Raw genomic sequence first — 14818 nt, 5'->3', positions numbered from 1 at the left:
TTGTGTCAAGTTCCCTCCTTAGAAGATTTTATTGAATATGAGTCAATGAAGAGAATGGTTTTGTGTGTTTGACCCATAATCGTGGGTTTGTGGATGACCAAAAACCAAGTGTTGTTGAAGAGAAGGGTTTTGTGTGGTTTACCCATAATCATGGGTTTGAGGATGACCCATAACCATAATGAATGAAGTTTCGAGGATAGAGTTATCATGTAATGCTTTTGGGCCAGCTGTGATACTGAAAATGTATGACCTAGTAAGTGGACTTTGATGGTAAGGTTTTTGTGTAGTTGACCCATAACCATGAAGAATGAAGGTTTGAAAATAGAGATGCCCTGTAATGTTTGTGGGCCAATTGTGATATTGACAGTGTATGGCCTAGCAAATGGACTTCAGGGTAGTTCACTTGCTAGTATGCCAAGGTGTGGTATAAATCTAGTGGCCTATCTGATGGCTTATCTTTGTAAATTCTCACTATCCATTGATATGTTGTAAAGGCTTCATCCAGGTAATCAAGTTTCAAATTTTTTATTCCCATTTTTGTGATTTGATAGTCCCACCATATGATTTCCTTAGCATTAGAAGGGGTATTTTGTCACAACTAGAAGTACGTTTATAGATAGCCATAAATGATAGCTCTATCACCAGGGGTGCCCCTAGCTGCAAAATGCATAGCTAGAAAGGTAGAATACAAATCTCTAACATGATCAGTCTAGATTGCAAATAGATAATGTAAGAGTATGATTCCTGAAGGACTCCAAATTCTACCAGCCAACTTAAGGAGAATGATTCATATGGTTGCGCAATGATAGTAACTTCTAAGTTGAACACCCCACAAGATCCATGTACCTCCTGCTTAGAATTTCCATTTCCATTTTAAGATTGCAGAACTTCAAAACCCCATCTTCAGTTGATTGTTTCTTGAAGCTGGATGTCTCCTTAAATTCTGAATACTAATATGTTGCTTTCAAATCTTGCTCTAAAAATTCTTCATAAATGGATCGAAAAATTTCCCCAAGAGAACCCCCTTTTGGATATGAATTTTTTCGCTATTCAGATGGTGAAATGTTGTAGGATTGTAGTTAGGGCTTGTTAGTGGATGATCAAATTTTCATATGCCAAACTTGTTGTAAGATTGGTAGGTTGGTTGGATAGGTCATAAAGGAAGCCCTTGTGAACTATGCATGCAACAAGGAGATAGTGCAACTCTCTCCTTAGGGTGCTGATATCTACAATTTGTGCCATATTGTAACACCCTATTTTCATGTAATGTTGACACTACAACTAGTCAGGAATTTCAGGGAATGCCTCCCTTTGTGGAGCGACATATTGACATTAGAATCTTGGGTATTCCATGGCTATAGATGATCCTTGTACAGGGGAAGAATGAAGAACTCACGTATGAATACTTGATGAAACCTACACTGTACTAATTCTAAGTTGTTTCTTTCCTTATGGAGATGACAAGGGGCTTATTAGACCATGGTAAATGTTCCAACCTAGCTGGAGTAATGGTGTTATTTTTTTAGATGAAATCATGATAGGTATGTATATTAGAGATCCTTACAGGCGAGGACCAAAGACATAGATAACTCCCTGTAAGGACCATGATATGAGTCTTGTTGGATATGGTGATATTGATGAAGGTGACAAAGATAATTTTGTTGTTGCATATATAGGAGAACCTAAGTCATGTAGCAATGGGTTAGGCTTTGAATGATGAAATTTGTGAGTAGCTCCATATTTGCAGGATCCAATTCATGTATAATATGGATACTCTTTCTCTCCCTAGTGCATGGGAAGTCCTAGATAGTTTAGATATAATCTTGATCCATCTATGTCATGTGGATGATAATATTTTCTTGTTGCACCATATTTACATGCCCATGTCTTCATAAAATGCTTACATTCAAGTTGCTCAAATCTTTCTGGAAGATTTTTTTTTCTACTAAATGGATTAGAAATTTGATTAGGTATATGCATGGATCATAGTAGGAAAACCAGGAAGTGATTACATTCAATACAGAGGAAAAATATCTTCTACTAATATCATATATGGAGTTTAAAAACGTACCTTTACCCTGCTATCCTGATCAAACATTTTGCATAAAGTACTACAACTACAAACTCTAAAGAAATTAATGCAAAAACAATATATTTGTAGAATATAGACATATGTCATCTATGGGGGTTTAGTGGACATCACGTCTGAATTTCCTCCTGAAGCACTGCTTGCAGTGCTACAATTGTCTCCAAAATTTCATTGAAGTTGCATGTCCACTAGTTGACATCAAATCCAATGGAGTTCCTCTTCAAACTATTGCATTTTTTACTGTAATTTTTATTGTTCTTGTAGGAGAAATATGATGGAGTTTGACTGCTACCTCAATTGTTGTATTATCTCATTATACCCTTCATTTTTTCCTATGGGAGGGTGAAGATAAAGGTGACACAGAATAGGATGTCCTAAACTTGAGCTAGAATTATCTTGGTTCTCCATGCTGAGTCTAGGCACTGAATGACACTAGACCAATCACCCTTTTCTAATTCCTTTGTTGGAGACTAAAGGATATGGGGCCACAAAGTCTCTTTGCGTTGTGATGACCAAATGCGAGCATCTCCAAGGTGTTGTTTCATAGAGGTTGGTGTAGGGAGGAGACTCGAATAGAAACCACAAAGCTTCCCGACTATAAATGCAGAAGAGAGATTATGTGCGGAGATTATTCAAAAGAACATGAAAAATAAACTTGGAAGATAGAGAGATATCCTACAAATTCTTGAAGTAGGCCTCTAAGAGATAATTGATATCGATTTGAAAAGACAAAGGATCAAATATACCTGTAATATGAACTTCCAGACTATCGACCTTCACAGAGCGATATCTTCTTGATTTCTTTAAGAGATAGCTAATTTGCTTGTTTGCAGAGATGTTTATCACAATGCTTACATATCAGGGAACAAAAATATGTGAATTTCTGACCTTATTCAATCCTCTAAGAGGAAACTTTCCTGCTTTGGAAAGCATGCAAAACCTTAGAGACATGAGGGTCTTTTCCCTTCTCCCTGCATAAATACCAATATTTCTCTCCTTGAATACATCACAAAAAATCTGCACTCTAATTAATTTGAGCTCATATTCCTTAAATGCTGCATGGGGCTCTAAGACCTCCCACACTTCAGTGACCAATTTCATCTATAACCAATTGATGTTGCACTATCTGGAATTCATCCAAGTGAGTGCACATTCATAAGGTATGCCACAAATTAAATTAAGATCAGTACTCTTCACCTAGGATAAGAAAGGGTGCAGATGTCCTATTGCTCAACATTCTGCCACCTTGCAACGAGCGATGAAATATCGATGTTGTCCCTTGATACAATATTTATGAGAGACAAATGAATACCATAAGTGCACCATCGAGAGGCACTAATTTTTTCATTTCTTGAAACCTTATTTCATCTATCCACCTGATGTTAAGAATTGCTTTGCATATGGAGGGCTATCATGGGATAGATTGAATCCCTGCCAATCTATTGATTTCATATTTCCCTTCTTCAATCTAGAATGCCATATTTTCTTGAGCATCTACTTCCATGTTTTAGTGTCGAAAAATGTGGTAATAATATTTTTGAGCTAAGTATTCTAGAGTGGTTGTAATTCTACAAAGAAGGATAGATAATTTATTATTGGAAGCAAGATATCCTTTGAGGTGATGCCTAATTGGGATGCAAGAATCACCAATAATTACAATAGAAGAAACTCCCTATCCTTGACTATCTAGATACCAAATAGAGCTCATACATTTCAACAATATTATTCAATTTGAGACATAGCCCCCATACATACTTCAGTTCTTTTATTCCTTCAAGATTGAGAAGAATCCCTTCCCCTCTTGCCACCCCTAAATCTCATTGGAATTTCACTCAAATATTGATCATATTTATCTACATTTGGGATATGTTTGAAATGATAATGCATCCCATAACCAGAAAAGAAGCATGCACAAGTCATATGCATAGTCTTGTTCACCAATATGCTTTGGATAAGGACCTAAAAAATTACCAACCCCATTTATGGGATCATGTGACTTAGTTGTCATTTGTGACACTACTTCCTTAAGAGTATCTGCAGGAAATTTTGGATTGGGACTAGAACGAGGAAGAAGGTGAAAAATCTCATGCCACTTGAGGTGGATGATGATATGTTTGAACCATCAGTGAAGGATCCCTCAAGGCATTCATATGTGGCTATGGAGAAGGAAACGAGGCTCTTTCCCTCTCTCGGTCGCCACACAATGTTGATTGTTGTTTATTAATGGTTCATCAATGGCCTTGATTTCATCTAGTAACTCTACTAAGAAAATGTTAGGAGTTCCAAACTTGCAAATGATTCCAATTATGTCTCTTTAGTCATCTTAAACTTGGTGCACCAAATGGATTTATAACATATGTTATTTTCCATCTATAGCATGCACGGTTAGGTGGTGCCAATGCCATTGATTTAGTGTGAATATTTTCCCTTTTATCTCAACATTGTCAGTGTCTGTAGATTAGTTCACCATGATGTTGTGGCCCTTGTTGATGAGGCTTATAGTTGTAGGGTGATAGGTTTTCTGGAGTGTGCCCAAATCCAGAGAAATTATGTTATTTCTCTTCACCACATTGATGGGAGACTGGGATGTTCTGGTATCACAGGTATTCCACCCCTTGTTGAGCTCATCCCAATGCTTAGGTCCCTTTGAAACTTCTTTGTATTAGAACTCCATATCATGTGCAAATTCCTGAGTTTAAACCTCAACAGTGAAGAGGATTAGGCAAATGTAATGAATGTTGATATTACATATCACGCCATAGTTAGGAAGAAAAAGAAGGAACCAGTGGAACAATAGAAAGTCTGGGTGAATACATGTAATATAGAAAATGAAGTAACACAACTTCAGATAGTGAAGCCTACCTAGTACCGAGTTGGATTTCTCAATTTCCTTTCCGGCTATTTATTAATTCATTTGGTAGAAGAACGTGCTAGTGTGGAATGGGATTTAGTGTGAAATTGTTAAAAATAACATAATTTCTTGCAACAATTGTTGGTGACTTTGTCATCTCATTCCCCTAAGGACAAGATGGATGAAATACAAATCTATTAGAGCTTTCAATTCCTTATTAGTTTTGACAAACCCTTTTTTTTTCTTTGACAAAAAATTATTCATTTTAATCAGAGTTGGAAAACTATTTGCAGAATGAAGGATTATGAGAAGGTATGAGAACTCCCATTAGAAATCCTTAAAACCCAATTACCATGGAGTCATAGCCTAGTCTTATAGTTAAGATCTAGGAACAATGAATGCTGAGAGAGGAGGGGAGGAGCATACACATCTTCCAAGTAGCTAATTATAGAAACAGAAAAAAACATTACCCACACTAAATGAAAAAGATAGATTTATTAATTGAGAAGAAGACCATTTTACAACTACATTATGGAGGACCAATTTGTCCTTTTGCAAGGTGAGGCCTGTTATTTTTAGTATTATCAGTTCCTTAATGAGTTACATTATTCAATATCATGGGTAAATACCATGGGGAGATACCACTTTCCATTCGTATCATTAGCTACAAGAAATATTGCAGTGTAGCTAGCCTATGGTTGGGTGGAGAGTGGAAGTCCCTCCTTTAGTTGACAACTATTTTAACACACTTAGATAAGTATAATGGTTTATATGTTGAAAAGTGTAACTAGGTTGGGTCTTCATAATGACATGTGTAATTGTGATTTTATGTAATTTATGAAAAGAGGAAAAATCAAATTATTATTGTAATGCTTATCTCATGGGTTTCATGAACAAGGAATTTTAGTTTTAGTAATGGCTCCCATTATGAGCCTTTAGGATTTGTCATCTAGTCATAAAAGTCAATTTGAGTCTGTGTCATGTATGAAGGACCCTTCTTTGGCACGTTACACATTTTTATGAGTCATTGAATAAGTATGAAATCCCTCTAAGACAAGCACAAGACCTCTCCTTCAAGTTGGCTACAAGATAGAATAAATCATCTACACAAAGAGTCATGTTTGTTCACCCTCTTCAATTCGCCTTATTACAGGCTCCAACAAATATTAATAGGGTAGTACGGATTTCATTTGAAGACAAAATTTTGGTGAAGCATAGGTTTGAAACAAAATTTTGATCCAACAAGGAGAAGAGGTCTCATTCTATAGCGAAGTAACAACAAGGATAGGAAGGATGAAAAATAAAATTGTTTTGGTTTGTTTTCCATACATTTGATCTAAAACTAGGGAACACTTCTTGACTGTCAAGAATTAAGGATCACAGTCAACATAGAGGGCCTAATTTCAGTGGAAAAGGAGTAATCTTAGAGGCTGAGGGGTTGAAATAAAGTTATTTCATCAAGAGAAGAATAAAGGAAGGAATTCTCCCCATTATTTTGATGACATGGATTATCAAGGGAATTTGCATTGCATACAAAAGGTTGCAGGTCCAAAAAGAAGGTTGAAAGAGAAGCCATCATCATTGGAATTCTTGTAAGTTGTCTTTGTGCAAAGAGGTTGATTTGATCTTGGAGGGGTTGTGGTCAAGGGTCTTGATATTGGTCTTGGTATTCATCAATTGGAGTCTCTATAAGAAGAAGAATTTGTTCGGGTTTTCCTCTAAAGTAGGAGAGGTTTTGACCCTGGTTGGTAGTTGTTTGATGAAGAATAAAAATATAATAAAATAAGTAAAATAAGATCCTAATATAAAGTAAAAATAATTCACAAATAGTTACTAAATATAATAGAAATCACCTAATCATGATGCCCTAGATTTATCAACATGGTATTAGAGCTAAGGTGAAAAAATTAAGGAAGGGAATCTTATCAAGAGACACACAAGGATCTCGAGAAATGAATCAAATCAAATTTAAAGATATAAAAGTGAAGTCAAGGGCTACAAAAAAATATCAAACCCTAGATCGAAGAAGAAGTCTTGGATCCTCTAGTCATAATCAAAAAGACCATAAAGACCCTAATCAAGTTGGAAATATCTACAAAGAAAGGTAGCTTGAAGTATATACATCCAAGAGAAGCACTCAAAGAAAAAAGATCACATAATCATATTGAAGAAGAAATATATCTTCATCAAACAAAAGGTTTCTATTGTTTATATCATCATAAAATTATAGAAAGCAACAAGTGGAAGAAGCCTCTCAACAAGCAAGACCTTATTTGAATCTATAAAAAAAATCTTTTTGCAAGGAAATCAACAAATTGGTTGGGGCTTCAAACTATCTTGCATGGATGAAAAGGACAGATCTAAATCTCACTGAAAATGAGTTGATGGAACATGTTAAAGGATCTATCACAAAACCAGGAGAGGAATATGCTCAATCTCTTGCAAAGTATATGCAAGGGGAAGTTAGGGCTCAAAGTATTCTCATATAATCCATCAAGGATCCCCTCATCCCATATGTATCAAAACTTGAAACTTCAAAAGAAATTTATGACAGACTGATAGAGTTTTATTCCATAAGCATTGTTGGAGAAGTCATCTCATTAAGAAAAGAACTCTACAAGCTAAATATGTCAAGGGAAGATGGAATAGCCTCATACTTTATTAGGATATCTAAAATCAAGGATCAACTACAAGATCTAGGAGAAGTCATGTCTGATAGAGAAATGACTACAGTTGTATTAAATGAACTACCAGAGGAGTGGGGTAACTTTACTTCAAGTATTTATGGGAAGAAAGAAGCTACTCCATTCCAGGATCTATGGTCACTGTGCAGGTTTAAATAATATAGACTAAAGGCCAAATATGTTGTGGGATCAAGTGAGAAGAATCAGGCATATGTTGCAATAACAAAAAGAAAGGGAAATTTTCAAAAGTTTGGTCCTCAGAAACAGAAGTAGAACATGGCTAAAATACAATGCTATGGGTATCAAGAATATTTGCACTATAGGAGAGATTGTCCTAAGTTCAATAAGGACAATAATCAAAGAGGAATAGAAGAAGCCCACATCACCAAGGAAGTGGAGGAAGCTGAAAAGAAGAAGTCCAAGAAAGAGGAAGTAAGAGATATCTATTACTAAGATAGTCTTCCTCACATAAGTTATTTTCAAGTTCCTAAGTCTTCGGTTGTAAGATATGGCTATCATGATTCACTAAGTAAAATAACGGGATACATCAAAGCATCATAGAAGCATTGAAAGAAAGAGCTCAAGACATCATCATTGACAAGCAAGAAAGATGTTTAGAATCTATGGAAGTCAAGAATATATTTCTTGGGAATCTCATTGGAAACATAAGTGGCAAGGTCATCTAGTTCAATGTTCGTCATACATTTATCAAAAAGAAACATTTGCTGATGGGGATGCTTTAGATCCTCAAGATTATTTGATGGGATCTTCATTGAAAGGTTCACCGATCATGAGGGGAAGCAAGTTTTTCATCAAGAATTCCAAAGTTGTGGAATTCATGGGATGAGAGTATGATGACATAAAAGCGAAGAAGATCAAGGGATTGCAACTCTTTCAATAAAGGAAGATGTTGTAGGAAGTCTAGATGACCCAAAGGAACAATGAGGTATGTGTGCTTGCATTTGATATTATGGAAGTCCTGTCATATGGTTACAAATATCATGCTCTATCTTAAGAGCATGATCAAAAGAAAGGATCTCCTCCCTCAAATGGATGCAGGAATGCATGGGTCACACCATCACTAGATGAAATCAACATAATATGTCCTCATATGAAGTATTAGGTGGTTAAATAAAATTAAGGAACTCTGATTAGAAGCTCTTGAGAATGGAATGTGTGCATAAAGGAAGGAAGAGATCATGGAATATTCAACAATGGTAAAGGCAATCAACATCTGAAATACCAAGAATATTTTACTACGATATCTCCATGGAAGATATGATGACTCTAATGGAGTCTAAAAAAGAAAGAGACCCTTGAAAATATATATATTTATGAGATTTGTTGATATGTATGCAGGATGTTGATGCAAACTAGAAGATTTCATGATGAAAGACCATCACAAACATAATGTTGATTTTAATGTTCATTCCTTTATTTTTTGAACACATATCTAGATGGTTTTATGCAGGGCTGCTAAGGGAAGATCTATGGATATCTTCCACCACTGATGCGCGTGTAGTAAGATAAAAGATCATTAAGGAAACATGGCATGAAGGAAGGCGAAATGGACTGATGGATCACTTTTTGATGATGACATGGTTGACTCATGGATGAAAGTGATGGATGGTCAGTGCCCTATGAAGAAGTCCCAAACATGAAGACTCATGGATAATGAAAATAAGTTCATGACATTGTGAGGAGGAGTTCTTCAAACAGTTGGCTATCCCATCATCTCCACTTGAGGAGCTGCGGTAGGTCCCTAATTAAGAGGGATCCTGGAAACAAGTTTCTTACTTGGTAGAAACTTGGAAGAAAAATTCCTAAGCCAAGAGGGAGCTTAGGTACTTTCCTTTCATAGGAATGAGTACATTCCTTTATTGGAATAGATATGTCCTCCTTAGAGGGAGAGATAGACACATCATTGTTATATTCACTTGGGAAGATAGAATGGAGGATTGGGTAAACATGTGGCATATGATGCTTTTTGAGGATGTATTAGGGCATCCAAGATAAGATTAGTTGTAGAGGACATATATTCTTTAAGGACTAGGAATACAAGATCAGAATAGTCCTAGTGGAACACACCCTGAGAACCCGAGTGGGGTATGTTCTGAGAGAGACAACGATGAGAGTGTCTATACATCATTGGTCTCGCCAGCATTGTGTTCAGATCTAGTGGAGAGATATAATTGTTAATCAAGGCCTTTATATGTGACAATGCTAGTTGATATGATTATATACATATGGGTTACCAATCCGACTCTTCTTATGAAAAATTATTCAAAATGAGAATGACCAAGTACCATTATGAGTACCTCCCTAGTTAAGAGGGAGTGTTGAAAAGTGTAACTAGCTTCAGTTTTCATAATGACATGTGTAATTGTGATTTTATGTAATTGATGAAAAGAAGAAAAATAAAATTATTATTGTAATGGTTGTCTCATGGGTTTCATGAGCAAGGAATTTTATTTTTAGTAATGGCTCCCATTGTGAGCCTTTAGGATTTGTCTTCTAGTCATAAAATTCAATTTGAGTCTATGTTATGTATGAAGGACCCTTTTTGGGCATGTTACACATTTGTATGAGTCGTTAAATAAGTATGAAAGACCTCCAAGACAAGCACAAGACCTATCCTTCAAGTCAGCTACAAGATGGAATAAATAACATACACAAAGAGTCATGTTGGTTCACCCTCTTCAAGTCAACTTATTATAGGCCCCAAAAACTACAAATAGGGCAGTGTATATTTCATTTGAAGACAAAATTTTGCTCAACCATAGGTCTGAAACAAAAGTTCGATCCAACAAGGAGAAGAAGTCTCATTCTATAGCGAAGGAACAACAAGGATAGGAAAAAAAATTGTTTGGGTTCGTTTTCCATACGTTTGATCTGCAACTAGGGCACACTTCTCGGTTGTCAAGAAGCAAGGATCATAGTCAACATAGAAGGCCTAATTTCAGTGGAAAAGGAGTAATCATCAAGAAAAGAATAAAGTAAGGCATTCTCCCCATTATTTTGACTACACAGGTTATCTAGGGTTTCTACAACGCATATAAAAGGTTGCAGGTCTGAAAAGAAGGTCGAAAGAGAAGCCATCATCATTAGAAGCCTTATAAGTTGTCTTTGTGTAAAGAGGTTGATTTGATATTGGAGGGGTTGTGGTCAAGGGTATTGATCTTGGTCTTGGTATTTGTTAATCACAGTATCTATAAGAAGAATTATATGTTCGGGTTTTCCTCTCAAGTAGGAGAGGTTTTCACCCTAGCTGATAGCCTATATTTTGTGTCTCTTGTCTCTTTATGGTTTATGCATTAGTAGATGTTTGATGAAGAATAACACTATAATAATATAAGTAAAATAAGATCCTACTGTAAAGTAAAAAGCATTCAAAAATAGTTATTAAATAGAACAAATCACCTAATCTCGATGCCCTAGATTTCTCAACATTATTAATAGTTGGATTGTGGAATTTTGAAAGTCTTTTCTATGTTATTTACTGATGTATGGTATTCTATTATCCATGAAATAATTCCCAATTCACCGTATAATCATGATTGACTAGCTATGTTGCATATCTATGGTGATAATAAGATTCTTGAACTATGTGGTTATTGCCATCTCATGAAGTGAAGGATATCATGTATGCTTGTGATAGATGGTATGAAGTCCAATAAGGATTAACTGATTATGATGAAAGTTTCAACTATGTTAAATGTTGGAATTGGGTAGTTCACAACCATACTCATGAATTTATGTTATCTCATATGCTGTAGTTTTATCTTATATGTTGTGATTTCATTGAATATTTGCTTAGTGATAATGATTACATAATTCAAGAATGATGAGATAAATCTGTGGTTTATGGATATTCATGTGTGGATACTTGAAAGTTGCGCTTTCACTTACTGATTGGCTACCGTGAGTGTTATGATTTCAATGACTGACATCTCCATGGAACTACTACTTTATTTATCATTTATAAGTTATTTGTATGTTTGGGTTGAGTTCCTACATGTTTGTAATTCCAGTTTAGGTCTTGTGAAATTTGATATAAGTTGTGAATCTATGTGAATTATCCTTACTATTGTTTCTTGGATGATAACTTCGAACTATATACTTAGATATCACCATATTAAGAAACACTTCGTAAAATCCTTAGGGATTGAGTTGCAGACTTGCTTCATCTATTGGAGGCCAATATTCAAGTCTTGGCCATCCCCTTCAGGGAAACTAATTTTTGGGTTGATACCCCAAGTCTTAAGTAATTTTCTCAGTTTATAGTCTTGTACCCCTTCATTCCCTGGAGAATCCTGGAATTCGAAAATATGAGTTGGCATAAGATTTTCTACTTATTGAATGGCCCATATATTTTTGTCGTTAGATTCCTTTGTTTTGATTGCATGGAAATTTAGAGATCCATAGGTCCAAAGGTTTGGTAGAGTATCGTTCCTTGCCCATTTTGGATTCTATTATACCATATTTTTCATTGAATGTGGGGGTCAAGACATATAGCAGTGGCAAGATTGTCCAACCCCTGGAAAGCTTAGATATTCTTAGGCCCATATAACTACCTTATTCCTTATCATATGGGAATGACTTCACATAGGACCCACAATGCAGTATATTAGATTAAATTCAGTATCTAGGATATCTAGAGGTGGACTAGGTGAATATGAGATGACACGATTTGATGGATGGATTTTATCCTCATGTGTTGGAATGGATCCGAGAGTTCAGGCTTGGGGGTGGAAAGAAATGCACCCATTGTGTAGTACTAGATGGGCATCGAGGCATACTTTTCATTGAGAATAAGAAGATCTACGGATTTTGGGGTACAGGAGTGTAGAAAAGTGGGCACAATGTTTTCAAGTTGGATTCCCCCCTAAACAGATAACAAGAAAAAAGTTGCAAACACATAAGGGAGGACCAATGGACCTCACACCTGATATGATGTGGTAGTGGCCACATGGAGGCCATAGAAGTAACTATGATGAATTGGTCCCCTTATGTTGATGTGGAAGTTCCATGTGGTATACACGACAACACCATACTGATGTGGCCCAATATAAGTGGTCAAACTTCAAGAGGGCATAACTTTCAATTCGAGAGTAAGATTGAGATAAATTTTATATCACTTGAAAATATCTCAATCAGATGAACACAATGGTTAACTTTGTTTTGAGATTTGAACAAGTGGTAAAAATATGATTTTTATGACTCGATCTTCGTAATAAATATTAGATTTCGGGTCAATTCAATAAGTAAGACATCCCACAGATCGAGATATTTTAATGGGGTGCGAGGGAGTGTTATACCGCAACATCTCAAGCAACATTAAGAAATTGGGAATTTTTCAGCGTGATTTGTAGGATAAGAATGATGAAATGTAAATTTTGTAGGAAAGACATGAGGATGATAATTTAATCATAGCAATAGTATAAGGAATCACCAAGAAGACAACCCCTGGAATTGCAATGAAGGAAACAAAAGAGAAAGAGAGGCATGTAGACCAAAAATGAAGGAAGTTAAAATAAAAGATTGCATTTGCTTCAAGAAAAAACAATTGGTATGATTAATAGGTTAAATTCAATTAACAAGGAAATTAAAAGAAGGAGAATTACAAATAAGGAGAAGCATTAGTTCTGGAGGACCAGTTGCAATTACTAAGAGGAAATTGCAAATATATCTAACATATCATTTTTTTTTAATTGAATATATTATAACAAAATGGGTGTAATACCTTCTTCACAAGGGGGAATGGTCCTCTAATTTCAACCAAGAAGCATGTTGGTCATAGGGGGATTTCAAGGAAAGAGTCTACACAAGCTTAGGGCGAGTATATATCCTTCTTCATTCATGTCAAAGGGAGAGAATAAGCAGACATCATGAGATTATGCATACATAAGTAGATAGGGGGAGTCTAGCACAAGATCATCAATGACTAGTAGATGTCTGGTCATGTTGCCATAAATACCACAGGGGTATATTGTTGCACATATGTTTTCATTGATGTCAAATACAATCATTAGGAAAATTTTGATTAAAAAATGGGCGTAAAAAAAAATGTAATTGCAAAATTAACTTTAAAAGAGCCATTAGGATTCAAGATGAAGATGTCATCTCCAGGGGTGAATATTTTGGAGGGAAAAGAAGAAAATTATTTTTTAATTGTATTTTTAGGATACCTCCTTGCAGGTTAATTCAAATTTCAAGAGTAGACACACATTGGATGTGGGGCGCAGGTGCCGAAGTGATGATATTTGATTAGTGCATGGGATCACCTGATGCATTCCAAAAAAATGGTGGATATTTAATTGCATATATGACAAATTGCGCCCTCCCTCACCTTTGTTAATGTTCAAAAAGGCGGGGTGGGGGTGAAGTGACTCCTATGTTGTCGATTTTGATCTAGTTATTAAGCACATTTTAGAAATTGCTATATATTTAAGAATTGGGTGGGTCTATGCCTAACTGAACTTGAGGCTTAAGAACTTGGTCCTAGCCCCAGGTCTTGAAACGTTAGGTGTCAAAGCACTTGGTACTAAAGACAAATGACAAGATATTTTGGTATTTGAAGGTCTGCCTATGCATTAACATCATTTAATGGTTATAGTTATATTTTTGGATATAATTGAAAATTTCAGTTATAGAGACATGGTCCCAATTTTTGGCCATGTGGTCATCAAAATTAAATAATAAACCTTCTCGAGATGGAATTGATAATATGGGTATGTAAAGAATCTATATGTTTAGAAAAACATTGAACTAAGTGGAATTGTATCCAGATATATATTAAAATGTCTTGAAAGCATGATTACATTTAAAAGGTCACATGGATGTAGAGATAAGCTCCCGAGGTGCCAAGAAAATATGAAAAGTAATTTGGCTCATCCATACTAGATTTTTAGTAATAGAAATAAAATGAATATTCTTGGTTTTTGGTTTGTCCTCCATGAAGTGTTGGGCCTGTCAGGTTCTATTGTTATAGTAAAGTATAAATAAACCAAAAAAGGATGGAATCATAGTTGTAGTGATTGTGTTGTGGATACAAAGGAAGTTTTACAATACAAAGAATGAATATTTGTTTGGTTTGGTTGTGCAAAGAGTGAGATAGACATAAAAGTAAAAAGGTGTCATGCGTGCTTGAAAGTAGAAGGATCCTGAGAAATGAAGTCAATGAGGGATGTATGA

The 14818-nt window shown here is 35.5% G+C and overlaps 1 pseudogene; it reads right to left on the bottom strand.

The window, feature by feature from the left end:
- Window positions 1-815: 815 nt before the first annotated feature.
- LOC149224602 (zinc finger CCCH domain-containing protein ZFN-like) overlaps window positions 816-14818 on the bottom strand; it is a 61485-nt pseudogene continuing 47482 nt past the window's right edge.

Source organism: Pinus tabuliformis, chromosome Q (genome assembly GCF_031772625.1).
Source record: "Pinus tabuliformis cultivar Carrire ecotype Pingquan chromosome Q, CPIR1, whole genome shotgun sequence".
In the NCBI taxonomy this organism is placed as follows: Eukaryota; Viridiplantae; Streptophyta; class Pinopsida; order Pinales; family Pinaceae; genus Pinus; species Pinus tabuliformis.
This window is presented reverse-complemented; position numbering and strand designations above follow the sequence as displayed.